The sequence below is a fragment of the Eptatretus burgeri genome, chromosome 11 (genome assembly GCF_056783735.1).
Source record: "Eptatretus burgeri isolate ZD-2024b chromosome 11, Ebu_testis_v1, whole genome shotgun sequence".
Lineage (NCBI taxonomy): Eukaryota > Metazoa > Chordata > Myxini > Myxiniformes > Myxinidae > Eptatretus > Eptatretus burgeri.
In genome coordinates, this window is record NC_140971.1 from 84,331,116 (window position 1) to 84,346,767 (window position 15,652).

Here is a 15,652-nt window from a genome sequence, read left to right on the forward strand (position 1 = left end):
AAATCCTTTCTGATGTTCGAGAAAGATGCGGCTGCTGTGCCATCTCAATCGTTACCAAAGGTGCACGCCATTTCATAAGGCAATGCTTTCTGTGTGGATGTCAGTGATGCGACGATGAGAAAAGCTACGTTGAGGCCGCCCTGACAACAATTCCATAATAGGATGACTGCCTGTTGGTTGCAAAGCAGCTGAACGCAAGGGCCGTAAGCTCCCATCTATGTCATTATTGATTTAGGGTGAGACTGCGAGACTGTCCTGTCAGCGTTCGCCACTTACAGTCACTGGCGCTATACTTAACCTTATTATCGGTGTCTTTCTCTCAGCTCCTGGCAGACAACTGCAGCAAAGCCTTTATTCTCAGACAAATGTACTTTCCAAGAATTCAAAACTGTCATTGACTCACTGGCACGGGAAGAACCAAACGATGAATCTTCTCTCATTTGATCGTCATTTCCGCGCTAAGATGATATAACTTGTACAATCACAGGGTGTGATCTCTCATCCATTCCGTGAAGAAATTTTAAACAAGCAACAAAAACTCCGTTAGAAAATGATCACGAGATAGGCCCGAGTGATGATCACTTCACAGACCCAGTGAGGATCACCTGAAAGGTCCCAGTGAGGATCAGGTGAAAGATTCCAGTGAGGATCACATGAAAGATCACAGTGAGGATCACGTGGAAGATCTCAGTGAGGATCACATGAAAGGTCCCAGTGAGGATCACGTGAAAGATCCCAGTGAGGATCACATGAAAGATCCCAGTGAGGATCACATTAAAGATTCCAGTGAGGCTCACGTGAAAGATCCCAGTGAGGATCACATGAAAGATCACAGTGAGGATCACATGAAAGATCCCAGTGAGGATCACATTAAAGATTCCAGTGAGGCTCATGTGAAAGATCCCAGTGAGGATCACATGAAAGATCACAGTAGGATCACGTGAAAGATCTCAGTGAGGATCACCTGAAAGATCCCAGTGAGGATCACGTTAAAAAGATCCCGTGAGGATCACATGAAAGATCACAGTGAGGAGCACGTGAAAGATCACAGTGAGGATCACGTGAAAGATCTCAGTGAGGATCACATGAAAGGTCCCAGTGAGGATCACGTGAAAGATCCCAGTGAGGATCACGTGAAAGATCCCAGTGAGGATCACGTGAAAGATCCCAGTGAGGATCACGTGAAAGATCCCAGTGAGGATCACATTAAAGATTCCAGTGAGGCTCACGTGAAAGATCCCAGTGAGGATCACATGAAAGATCACAGTGAGGATCACGTGAAAGATCTCAGTGAGGATCACATGAAAGATCACAGTGAGGATCACCTGAAAGATCCCAGTGAGGATCACGTTAAAGATCCCGGTGAGGATCACATGAAAGATCACAGTGAGGATCACGTGAAAGATCCCAGTGAGGATCACCTGAGAGATCCCAGTGAGGATCACCTGAGAGATCCCAGTGAGGATCACCTGAGTGATCCCAGTGAAGATCACCTGAAAGATCCCAGTGAGGATCATGTGAAAGATCCCAGTGAGGATCATGTGAAAGATTCCAGTGAGGATCACATGAAAGATCCCAGTGAGGATCACATGAAAGATCCCAGTGAGGATCACATTAAAGATCCCAGTGAGGATCACATTAAAGATCCCAGTGAGGATCATGTGAAAGATCCCAGTGAGGATCACATTAAAGATACCAGTGAGGATAACGTGAAAGATTCCAGTGAGGATCATGTGAAAGATTCCAGTGAGGATCATGTGAAAGATTCCAGTGAGGATCACGTAAAAGATTCCAGTGAGGATCACGTGAAAGATTCCAGTGAGGATAACCTTAAAGATCCCAGTGAGGATCACGTGAAAGATGCCAGTGAGGACACATGAAAGAATCCAGTGAGGATCACGTGAAAGATTCCAGTGAGGATAACCTTAAAGATCCCAGTGAGGATCACGTGAAAGATGCCAGTGAGGACACATGAAAGAATCCAGTGAGGATCACGTGAAAGATCCCAGTGAGCATCACGTGAAAGATTCCAGTAAGAATCACGTGAAAGATTCCAGTGAGGATCGCGTGAAAGATCCCAGTTAGGATAACCTTAAAGATCCCAGGGAGGATCACGTGAAAGATGCCAGTGAGGATCACATGAAAGAATCCAGTGAGGATCACGTGAAAGATCCCAGTGAGGATCATGTGAAAGATTCCAGTGAGGATCACGTGAAAGATTCCAGTGAGGATCACGTGAAAGATTCCAGTGAGGATCACCTTAAAGATCCCAGTGAGGATCACCTTAAGGATCCCAGTGAGGATCACGTGAAATATCCCAGTTTGGATCACATTAAAGATCCCAGTGAGGATCAAGTGAAAGTTTCCCGTGAGGATCACGTGAAAGATTCCAGTGAGGATCACGTGAAAGATCCCAGTGAGGATCACGTGAAAGATCCCAGTGAGGATCACGTGAAAGATTCCAGTGAGGATCACGTGAAAGATCCCAGTTAGGATCACGTGAAAGATCCCAGTGAGGATCATGTGAAAGATCCCAGTGAGGATCACGTGAAAGATCCCAGTGAGGATCATGTGAAAGATCCCAGTGAGGATCACGTGAAAGATCCCAGTGAGGATCACGTGAAAGATCCCAGTGAGGATCACGTGAAATATCCCAGTTTGGATCACATTAAAGATCCCAGTGAGGATCAAGTGAAAGTTTCCCGTGAGTATCACGTGAAAGATTCCAGTGAGGATCACGTGAAAGATCCCAGTTAGGATCACGTGAAAGATCCCAGTGAGGATCACGTGAAAGATCCCAGTGAGGTTCACGTGAAAGATTCCAGTTTGGATCACATTAACGATCCCAGTGAGGTTCACATTAACGATCCCAGTGAGGTTCACGTGAAAGTTCCCAGTGAGGATCACATTAAAGATCCCAGTGAGGATCATGTGAAAGATCCCAGTGAGGATCACGTAAAAGATCCCAGTGAGGATCACGGGAAAGTTCCCAGTTAGGATCACGTGAAAGATCCCAGTGAGGATCACGTGAAAGTTCCCAGTTAGGATCACGTAAAAGATCCCAGTGAGGATCATGTGAAAGTTCCCAGTTAGGATCATGTGAAAGTTCCCAGTTAGGATCACGTAAAAGATCCCAGTGAGGATCATGTGAAAGTTCCCAGTTAGGATCACGTGAAAGATCCCAATGAAGATCACTCAACATACCCAGGTGTACATCACTAGACAGACCCCTATGAAGAACACCAGATCCAATTTAAATGGTATTTTGCTTTTCAAAATCACCACACAACCATATTGTCATTATTATGTGCTCTGTCAGAGCTTATTTATATTTTAGCCTCCCAATGAACTCCAGTATTTCTGAATGTTTATAGATTCCTGACCCCAAGAATCTTAGGTCAGATGTGCATTCAACTAATGGAAAAGCAAACAAAAGAAGCCTTCTTATCAGTGAGTATGGAAATGGCAGAGTAAAGTTATCTACATATATATATATATATATATATATATATATATATATATATATATATATATATATATATATATATATATATATATATATATATACACGTCTGTTTTGATTTCACCAGAAAGACAACCACATTATCAAGATGGTCACTCAATGAAACTGCAAATGTGTTGGCCTTTCAAATTTGCAATGCAATCATGCGTGCTGTCATCGTGCTGTGCAGTCTAGGCCTCAATGAAAAGGAAATCCAATTCAGGACCCTTGCTTTCCAAGTTAAACATCATACGCCCATCCTATTAAAGAGCAGGCATAAATAAAAACAAACAGCGGTCATTTGATTCCTAAAGATAGAGGGAAGGCAGATTGAAAGGGCGCTATATATCCAGTCAGAAGGCCTGCTGTGATAGTGAGCTGCGTTGCACAAAGCCAGGATTCACAGAGGTTTATGTGCGTGCAAACACACAAACGTCACACACACACACACACACACACACACACACACACACACACACACACACACACACACACACACACACACCCCCAAAGGCAACAGTAATTCAAGCAGCCAATGATGGTACACATAGAATGGCGGTTCGAATTGGGATTATGTCACGTGATCATGCTTTGCAAACTTTTTTAGCCATACCCTTATCAGCACCCATTTCGAATGAATGAGATGTCTCACATCCAACACCAACCCCTTGCAACCAACTGCTCTCCCGCTCCCCCCCCCCCCCCCCCGACAACACCAACCGATCCTAACCCCATCATACATCATACTCCAGCACCTTCTATCTCGCATTATCCTCCACAGCCAATGTCCTGCAATACAAACTCTGCTGAATTCTCTTCCCCCCTGGGTATAACCATAATTAATCTGTGGCCCAGTTCGCATGGGCAATTGGCCGAAAGAAGCTGGTCCTGCCCGAGCTAGTGTGAACCGGGGACACTGCGGCAGCTCAGCCCAAGCCACAAAGGCCAGAGGCATGCAGCAATGAGTTTATTGCTGGCAGGGAACAAAAACTCCACCCACAAGATTTCATCACCAGAAAGCTCCCGACAAGACTACTGTCAGGAAGCCTTGCGTTTTTGTTTTTTTAATTCCCATCTTTTTTTTTGGGGGGGGGGGGTGGTTCTTGCAACACAGCACATCTCGCCAGAGGCCAGCGCAGTAATGCATTTCAGCAAATAGCGGTATCCAGGCATATTTCACCTCCGGATTGACATTTCATCTTATGTAAAAGCTATTGTAATGAAAAATGAAATCTGTACGTTGCATATTGCCCTTTGCACAAACACGCGAGCATTGTAAGGCATTCACCAACCGTCCCGCAAGTTCAATTTCCAAACTTTGACAAGCTACAACACAGAGCGAGGCATTTGACCTTCACAAGAAACGGTCACGTTTTGGAATGGCATGCAGTCTTATTGCAATAAATTCCGGCTGATATTACATGCTGATAAGTGTTTTATTCCTCTCAACAGCGATGCTTTGTAGCATATAAAGTACGTGGGGGTACCTCTCGGTGGCTTTGTCTTCGGTGCTTTTTAAAAGCGACACCTTTCCTGGTTTTCCCAGCTCGAGCAAGGAGTGAAAATTCCAAATTGCACCCGTTCCTTCAGCAACATCACCGGAGGTTGGACTTAAAGTTTCCTCCGAACAAATCGGGTGAAACGGTGTGGCTGTTCCACGAGGTCGTGCGATCCTCGAGGGATCATAAGTCACATAAGTGGGTCATGGATAACGTGATTTCCTGACTCGGTCTCTATCCTCGGGCTGTACAACTGATCTCCTTATGTTTTATCATCAACAAAATTTAGCTTTGCATTCCATCCTTTGGGGCGAGAGGCTTCCCCCCCCACCCCCCGTATAACCTCGTTGGGCTCGAGAAGCTCAATTACATGTTCAGATGTTCGGTATCCTGAACATGTCCACCCCAGTGACTTCTCTCTGGCTGATGTTGTAAGAAGGCAACTTTGAAATGAAAAATGTTCATTATAGTGAAGTAAAGTACTGAGGAGGATGTATAGATTTCCTGGCAGGGGCGTCCCTCCTGCACCTTACTCTATTTTGTCAATGCCCATGCACTGATAGCATACCTATAAATATATGACTGATAATAGCAGACCCTGGATACCGGTAATTGGGTAGTTAAAAGTTAAATAAAATGTGGGGTCTACAGATTGATGCCGAACAAAAGGAAAATTGTGAAATCACATCTTCGTGGCATCCTTACATAGTACCAGAACCCCGGTAAACAAATCCAGATGAATCCTGAGATTTATGCACAAAGATTTGTTCTGAGAAACGCTGTTGACTCGGCCCCTTCTTCGGACTGCACAGAACTCACAATGATTGAATCAACAGGTCTTGGAATACATAAACAAACAACAACAACAACAACAAATGTCCATGACAACAAGGAGCCATGACACTACCTGTCACGATAATGGTCACTCCGGCAGAGACTGTCCATGCTGCAGGGGGCTCAGGGCGCTCACATTGTAGAGCTTTTTCTTATGCAAATCCCGGGTCACCAGCAGCAGGTTCCCAGCCCACGCGGCTTGCCGGCATTTTTCATTTCCCCAAGCTGGCACATAAAGAACCGCCATGCTTTGATGGCTCCGATAAGACTCTTACTCAAAAGACAGCGCATTTCCTATGGGCCAATTGTTCTTTGTGCGATGCGTGTCCACGGATGGAATCCTATGAAAGTCCATTTGATTATCCATTATCCATGCTTTTTGGTTCATAATTGCAATGCTCCGCAAGGAAAATAGTTATTTAATAAAACTTGCATGTGGACGATAAGATATGAAAAGTTCAAGAGACTGACATAGTCGGAGTCTCAAACTCCAATTATGACAACAACAACAATCATAATTACAACTGGGATGAATTGGAGTTAAAAGGAAACACAAACAAAAGCCTTAACTGCAAAAGGAGATATTTACCGATTGGTACACCGAGGTTGAGTACATACAAGTACATTACATCCAAAGTTTCTTCCTGAGTCGAACCGGGTAGTCGTGGTTGTCACTCGTCACTCCACACCATTAAATGGTTTTACAATTGTGTTACTCACGAATCTAACGGAAAAATTAAACCGCGTCATGCAATTTTGTCTGAAATTGTCAAAGTTCTTCGAAACTTTTAAAAGTCATCGAAGCAGCTTGCGCAGAACACCCGTTATATATTTTTCTATCAAGCACGCAGTATCTTTGTTAAACTACTGGTTTCAAAGAGAGAAAGAAAGAAAGAGAGAAAGAAAGAAAGAGAGAAAGAAAGAAAGAGAGAAAGAAAGAAAGAGAGAAAGAAAGAAAGAGAGAAAGAAAGAAAGAGAGAAAGAAAGAAAGAGAGAAAGAAAGAAAGAAAGAGAGAAAGAAAGAAAGAGAGAAAGAAAGAAAGAAAGAAAGAAAGAAAGAAAGAGAGAAAGAGAGAAAGAGAGAAAGAGAGAAAGAGAGAGAAAGAGAGAAAGAGAGAGAAGAGAGAAAGAGAGAAAGAGAGAAAGAGAGAAAGAGAGAAAGAGAGAAAGAGAGAAAGAGAGAAAGAGAGAAAGAGAGAAAGAGAGAAAGAGAGAAAGAGAGAAAGAGAGAAAGAGAGAAAGAGAGAAAGAGAGAAAGAGAGAAAGAGAGAAAGAGAGAAAGAGAGAAAGAGAGAAAGAGAGAAAGAGAGAAAGAGAGAAAGAGAGAAAGAGAGAAAGAGAGAAAGAGAGAAAGAGAGAAAGAGAGAAAGAAAGAAAGAGAGAAAGAGAGAAAGAGAGAAAGAGAGAAAGAGAGAAAGAGAGAAAGAGAGAAAGAGAGAAAGAGAGAAAGAGAGAAAGAAAGAAAGAAAGAAAGAAAGAAAGAAAGAGAGAAAGAAAGAAAGAAAGAAAGAGAGAAAGAAAGAGAGAAAGAGAGAAAGAAAGAAAGAGAGAAAGAGAGAGAGAGAGAGAGAGAGAGAGAGAGAGAGAGAGAGAGAGAGAGAGAGAGAGAGAGAGAGAGAGAGAGAGAGAGAGAGAGTCCATGGTGAAACAAAGTATTGCAGCACATCGCAAAAAAAGGCTTTTGGTTCAAATTAAACCCATGACAATAATGAGGTTTTTTGTCCCTTTGAAAACTGCCATTGTGCATTACACTTTGGCTAATGCTAGCGCTAGGCCTGATGACAAAAGGACAATTGATGCGAGGCTGAAACGTTCTGATTGGCCATTCCTTCAGCTGAAAGAAAACAACGTAGTCACAGCTGTGAGCAAGATGTGTGGCTTGTAATTCCTTCTGGGGGGGGGGGGTAGGGGGGGTGGGAGGAGGGTTGATGCAGAGCATCATAACTTAAAAAGCAGACTTAAATATTTGTTAGTGCATGGGATGCTAAGATAAACAGGAACTGCAAAACAAGCACACACAGACCAGACGGTGATCCCGCATCCTGTAGTGGGACACTGAGGCTCTAAATGGGTTCATAATTATCCAATCAAAAATTTGCCAGGTTTTCCATCCCTAAATGATTATGCACAGGAGATTATTTTACGCCCAACTTCACGCATTGTCTACCTCGATATGGAAAGCTCGAAATCGAGAAGCGCACGTGATATAATAAAAAGAAACGCCATCTGACAAGCGTCAAAAGCCGCGGCCATTTGCAAGTGTCTGCGATGCCAGGCTTGAAACAAGGCCTCTATCCAACTTAATGGAGCCGACTAGTCCCAGCTGTGGCTCTCGCCCACAGCCAAAAGCTGCCGGGTGCCAAATTTGGCTAACGATGATAAATTGTAGAAAAGAGTAGTAATTATTGACTTCTGAAGCTTGGGTGCACCATCTGTTCTTCGTCTTTAGATGCGAGTGATCTGACTACGAGACACCCGCGGAGCACCAGCCCATCACGATGCACGTCTTGGAAACAAGGATGCTTTGTGCAAAGGCAGCAAATCTCAATTACAAAGTGCACACTGGACAAAAACAATGCTTCCACAGCAATCTCGAATAATTTAATGCGTAACAAAATATTTGGCAAATATTTTCCATGATCCAACCACCGTTTGATCGACGAGCAGACGATTGTATACGTGTATAATGTAGCTTTCGGCTTTTCTCGTGCACGGTTCATCATGTGTGCAGTCTTAAGAGGAAACTTGCTGCAGCCCCTTTGTGACGCATCAAATATGCATCAAGTGTATACATTAGAGAAGCCTGAACTTAACGTCCTCAGGAACTGTTGGTGTGAACCGGGTGAAAAGCCTTATGCAAATATCACATACCAGATGGCCCAGGTCATTCCAATCCACTTTTCCATGACCCCAGCGATTCTTTGCTAGCCCTTTGTGTCCCGAATCCACTGTGAGGCTGCAGACAATGGCTCTGTCATCAGTGGGTGGGACTTCTATAAAGGCATGTACTTCCATCAGCTGTTTCCAGCTCCATGAGTGCATAGCACAGCTTTAGTCAATGCTGCCAAGGAGTTGATGTTTTACAATATGAGGTGTGGAACTGATACAACAATTGTGATACAACAATCCCATGCACCCCCACAACCTCTCTCCCAAAAAATAAAGTAGAGGAATCCCTGCCGTCCTCTGATGATGAGATTTACGGAAGATTTTGAGGAGGTCCCGCAGCCTCTGCGGATGGAACACTTGTGTCTGAAATGATTGTTTTTTTTGTTTTTTTTTTTACCAAAATAAGGTGTCAAAAAATCCTTCCGAAAAGGATGAATCTCTATGGTGCAGGGTGATAAAAAGCAATCAGGAAGGAAAAAAATAAATAAATAAATGAAAGTCACTCCTTCATCATAAAACATTAACTCGAGTAAAGCAAGTAGAGCGAAGGTAAGGTTCGCTTAAGTAAGCCTTTCCCTGTTAAGCTTGTGCATTCCCCATGCCGTAAACCCCCTGGGGAACGTGCATTCCCGATGTTGGCCCCGTAATGGATGTATCAAATGCTGCACAGAAGCTTTGAATGCTTTTATTTATTTATTTATTTATTTATTTATTTATTTATTTATTTATTTATTTTCAATGACCCGCAAGAGCGAGTCATGAAATATAAGACCGTATCGTGCCATGATGCGAGCGGACTTGCTCCTCGCCACAACACGAGACACTCGGCTCACTCCTCTTGCAGTAAATGAAGTGCGCCTGCATGCAAGGCACCTCAGAAACCTATTGCACTGTCCTTCCTTAGTGCAATGCGGTGTTAATCAAATATAATTATCAAAATTGGCCTTTTCCATATGTGCAGATTATTATGTTATTGAAAAAAAAAAAAAACGCTGAGTACAGTAAATGCTCCATCCAAGTGATCACTGGTGTGTGTGTGTGTGTGTGTGTGTGTGAGTGTGTGTGTTGAGACTATGAGATAAGATCGATACGTCTGCAGGAGGTAGCGGACCTGTCTGAGCTGATTCGTCTGGGTTTAATCCCTCGGCCACCTATTAACTGCCATTGTGGTGCTCCGTGAGACGAGAGTTTCCAGGCATCACTGGAATCAAAAGAGTCCGCTGTCCGAAATGGGTCGGCCATCATGCACGCTGAACCCTGTCAAGTTCTAAATTCCTCATGGGTGCTGCATTAGCGGACATAACTCCATCTCAGAAATGATGCATCAAGCAAATTTAATTTGCAATTAAATCCCAGATCAAAATACACATCCACACCGTAGATAGACGGACTGATATAGTCAAGCCATCTGCCTTTTGTGACCCGCACTTTTGTTTGGCAGAGGGAGTAAAGCAGCGAAAGGGTGGGGTATTTGCATTCCATTTCCTTTATATTAAGTATTTTGCAAGTCAATGACGTCACACACACACACACACACACCACACACACACACACACACACGGGGCAATGAAATACGTACTACCTACTTGTGCCAAAAAATTCATTTCATTTTTCATTCCCTATTCTGACGTCATTAAATATCTAAAATTGCATTTTTTTTGAAAAGGCAAAATAAATTACAGATGGTTCATAGTTGGCTCAATCTTTGAATCACCGAGCCTGCACTATATTCAACGCAAACATTTGAGAAAGACAAGAAAATCCCAATATAAATTGGTGATCAGTAAGCAGGTCAACCCCATTTTACACTCTATTAATTAGATGCAATGAAACAGCCAAACCCTTGCTTGTCATTAGCTTAATGAAAGGTTCTGAAACACAGGCAGAGGCTTAATGAATTACCTGTCTCTAGCTTGCATTTACCCATTACCTAGATGCTCGGCCTTTTTCTGGCATGTACTAAAGGCAAATTAATATAGCCTGTAGCGGGGCCAGGCAGCACCCGTGCCTGCCCACATGCGTAATGGACTTTTTAAACACTTGCTGGGGTCGAGTCTGTTGAACCGTCATCCTCATGTACAGGACCACATGGTCTCACACAGCAAAAGCATAAAAAAAAACAAGACATCACGAAAGGGACCCCCAAAGAAGATGGAATAACTTACGGATCCATCAGTCTCCTCCACGTTTGCTTGCTTAGCATTCTCATCTGAAAAGATGGTCCACAATGATCGAAACCCAGGTTTAAATCCCACGTACCCTATGCATTCATCCATTGACCAGCAATATCCTTGTAATTCATGTTCAATTACTCACAGGGTTCAAATCCCATACATTAGATGCATTTGTACATCGTTTAATAATGTCCTCGAAAATTCACATTAAAGCGCACAGATGTCTGCGGATGTCTTTGTCTTGCATACGCTTTATGTACAAATCAGTAGCCTTAGATTAATGTAAAATAATAAATAAATAAATATTCTCTCAAGTCACCAATAACAACAATAACAATACTTTAATCTCACTTTCAGCTCCCCTTGAAAATCTCACACAAGCTTCAGAAAAGTCAAACGTGAGAAATAATGAGTGGTGGAAAACGATTCCAAGCAGTGTGCGCACACTCTACACTCTACAGCATGTATCTTACCCCCAAAGACAATCGAAATGTTGCTGTGGTTTTGAGACCCTCGGTAGTGATCCTTCTAATTGCCCTTTTCCAGGCAGTTGAAAGTGACGTGCCACTGGCCTGGATTACGACAATCTGCACAATGGTAAAGAATGAAATAATTTGGTGTGCGTCAATCCTACAATCACAGGAGCATCTCATTTATGTAGGTCATTCTGCAGACAAACAATTAGAAGAGATCAATGTTGTTTGCCGGAGTAATCTTTAAATGACTATAAAGGGCATTTTCACTTCCAACATGCCGATTTTAACCCTTAATTGTGCAACGTCAAACGTCATTCGATGTTCGAGAGAGAGAAAAGTGACACCTTATGGATTATTATTATTATTATTATTATTATTATTATTATTGTTTATTACGGTACTTGCAGGGACACGTCAAAATTCCTCGTAATGTGAAATGTGACTTCAAGTGCTCAAACCTCCCCCCCCCATTTTTTTCACAAACCCCAAGACCTCAACTCCCCCCACCCCTTCACAAACCCCAAGTCCTCAACTTCCCTCGTTCACAAACCCCAAGTCCTCAAGCTCCACCTCCCAACACAAGTCATCACCCCAGCCCTAAGATATCAATCCCCTCCCCATTCCAAGCATTCAAACCCTCTCCCAACCTGTCATGGACGATTATTATCATTATTATTATTATTATTATTACTATTATTTAGAAGAAAATACTTACAGTGGTAATAAAAAGGTTTTTTTTACCATAAAAACCCATTTGTATTCATTTGTACAGGTTCGGCGACACTCGCCATGACTTCACTGTATCAAAGTGCACGTGAAGGGCAAATACAAGGATGGAAGAGACCAGGTGGCTGACTCTCTTATGAGTTGGCAAACACATCAGTCCGACTGTGCGCCCCCACTCCCTCAACTCACAGACAGCTATTTCTAATGCTTTTGTGAAAGCAAGCATTTGGCATAGTGTGAATAACGTCGCTTTTGCATGACTCATGTACCAACTTCCTGTATTTTGACACAGATGCTCAAAGAGCCCTTGAGATGGTCTGTGTCGGAGCTATTTTCAGAATTGATTTATTACCTCTGAAATCAATGCAATCCATTTATTCCGTTGGATAGCTGCTCGGGTGTTCCGCCAAGCAGTGCTTTGATTTCATGCTTTCTTTGTAAAGACTGGCCATGGAGAAAAACAAAAAGAGAGAACTGGGACCTCATACTTGATGTGATTGCTCATGCTTGGATACTACAAAGCCTGTAGCTATAAGTTGAGTGCTAACAGTTGGAGTCAGGTGGAGTTACATCCTCTAGTGTAAAGTTACAAGTGTCAGTTCAAAACTACACAATACACACCTCACGTTACGATGGCCAACTTAGAATTTTGTGTTTTCAGGCTTGGGGTTGCACACCCAATTAAACACCTGGGCTGGGAAAACATGTACTTGGATGTGAAGTAATCTACTAAATGCCTTGAAGTTATGTGGCTGGCACAGAAATTAGACGGATGACCTTAAGGGTATATGCACTCACGAATGGAGTTATATGCAGGCCTGGAGTTGCTGCTTCATCTTGCAGTTACACACTTCGCCACAGAATTACACACTTAAATGGGGAGTTATGCACTCAGGACTGAAGTGACATTCTCAGGCCGGGAGTTGTATACTCAACACTGGAATCACAAATTCAAACATCGGTATCAACACTCGGGCAACGACTTACTCAATTTGAGAATGAAACACTCAGGCCAAGAGTTGCATGCATAATCCCAGTCACACATTTAAGGATGGATTTACACATTCAGGCATGGAGGAGTTACACACTCGGGCATAGAGTTACACCCTCGGACATGGCACTACACACTCGGGCATAGAGTTACACCTAACCAACTCATCCACCAAGGTTAGTTACACCTAACCAACTCATCTTGTCACCTAACCAACTCATCCACCAAGTTTTGTGATAAATCGTCCATAACTTTTTGAAATATCGTGCTATATATCATCTTTGGCCCTATCTCTCAATGGTGAAGAATCAAAAAAAATTGTTAATTCTCGTATCCAGATCCAGATTTTTCACCAAAATCTAATTGATTCGTCCTTGGCAGACACCCAACATGTCCACCAAGTTTCATCGGATTCCGTCCTAAACATTTTGAGATATCCTGTTCACAGACAGACAAACAGACATCTATACATATACACATACATATAGACAGGGAAGAAAACGTAACCTCTGTCCACCTTCGGTGGTGGAAGGAACTAAAGATCAAGAAAAAACATTCCATGCAAGATCTTTTTTGCTGTTGTTATCGTTGTTGCTGTTGCTGTTGATGTGATAAAGAGATGAACACACTAACACTCTTAGTTTTGAATAATAAGTAAATTTGTATCTCTTTGATGATTTAAATTGTGCCTGGAATAATTGTGTTTTTTTTTTTTGTTTTTTTTGCTTTATTTAAACAACTGACAGCATGTCCCTATCCACCAAGTAAATCCCTATCCACTTAAAGAGTTACACACTCAATCATGGAGTTACACACTCAATCCTGCTGTTATAAATGGAAATGCAGAATCAGCTGTTCAGGTTAGGGTTGGGGTTAGGGTTAGGGTTATGGTTACGGTTAGGGTTAGGGTTAGGGTTATATTATCTCTCATTGGTATATTTCTCATTGGCATGCACATTCGAGCATATTATTTCTCATTCTCTTATTTGGAATGGAGTGTTGAAGAAATTCAACATTTATACATGGAGTTACACACTCAAGACGAGAATTACAAAAACTTTGGAATGGAGTTACACATTCATGCACGGATTGCACTGCAGGGCAGGGAGTTACACATTCAGGCATGGAGTTGCACACTCAGGTGAGAAATCGTACACTCGAACATGGACTTCCACCCTTGACCATGCAAATACACACTCAGTCATTGAGTTTCACACTCATGCCTGGAATTAGACATTGAGATCTATAATTACACATACAGGCATGGAATTGCACACTCAGGAAAGAAATTGTTCACGCATTCACGGGCTTACACACTCGAACGTGGATTTACACCCTTGCACATGAACTTTCACACTCAAAAATGGACTTACACACTTGACCATGCAAATGCACACTTAGTCATTGAGTTACAGACTCAGGCCTGGAATTACACATCCGGATCCACAATTAGACATACAGGCATGGAATTGCACACTCAGGTATGCATGGAATTACAAAACGGGGTATACTTACACACTCAGTCATGGAATTACACACTAAACCATGGGAATACACACTCAGGCATGGAATTACACAATCGGGCATAAAGTTACATGCTCAAGCCTGTAGCCATGGTCTCAATTACAGATGTGGGGAAGGAAACACTTAGTTGAACAAGAAGTTATGTGACTGCGGAAGAATTAGTTTGGCACGTGAGTTTATACGTATGGACTCAGACTTTGAAAATACAAACTCAAAAATGAAGTTGCACACTTAAACTTCGAGTTACCCAATCATTACAAAAAAAAAACAACTATACTTTCAGTCTTACAGTTCATGAACTCTAAAACAGGAATTAAAAACATGTGCAATATGCTCTTCCATGAGCTTCAATATATGTAATAAAATACACAAAAAGCCTCCATCTTATCGCAGCACACAAGGCAAAAGTCTGATTAATGAGACCACAATGTTTACTCAAGCACCAATTCCATGTTTTCAAACAGTGATCCCTGGTGCTGCAACCGTCTTCAAGCCCATGTGTTTGCTGGCTGAAAGCAAGTGGTGCGGCAATCAAAACATGGACACTCCTCATTGAGGCGCTTGTGAAATCATTGAAAAGACAACGCCCTTAAAGCTTATAGTAGCTACTTGAGAGATTAGCTGTTGCAATATTTATACTCACAACACAATTAAAATAATTACTATACATTTTGTTTATTTATTTATTTGTTTGTTTTGTTTCTTTATTTATTTACTCTTCTGACATGTCAGCCTCACCAAGAGTTTGCCAGGCAGTTGTTCATCTTGGCAGAGATAACCTGTTTTGCTCTCAAGAAGGAAAACTGTGGGGGAGAGTGATCCTTAAATTGTTGTGATTACATATACAGCAGCTACATGATACAAGAATCGCCGATTGGGGCCTGGTATCTTTTGCAACAACAGTCTGAGGCTATTGCAACAATGATGCAATATGAATCGTCCATTAACTTGAGGCCAAACTTCCCTCAGCGGCCACTTAAACCCTCCCCCTCTTTCCTCTTTCACCCCTGCGCCCGCAACTCAACCAATCACCAGCA

General features: G+C 42.4%; 1 protein-coding gene across 9 annotated transcripts in view; it reads right to left on the reverse strand.

Moving 5' to 3' along the window:
* The window catches only part of LOC147017509 (zinc finger protein 536-like), a 316,222-nt gene that overhangs the window by 267,933 nt on the left and 32,637 nt on the right, over positions 1-15,652 (reverse strand). Inside the window, exons 2-3 of one of the 9 annotated variants that reach the window (XM_085847216.1) lie at positions 11,372-11,485; positions 10,890-10,933 (exon numbers count right to left, since the gene is read on the reverse strand). The exons of 7 other annotated variants lie outside the window; for them this stretch is intronic. The gene's annotated coding sequence lies outside the window, so the exon portion shown is untranslated. The remainder of the gene's footprint in view (positions 1-10,889; positions 10,934-11,371; positions 11,486-15,652) is intronic. One more of the 9 variants, XM_085847219.1, reaches the window with a different exon arrangement.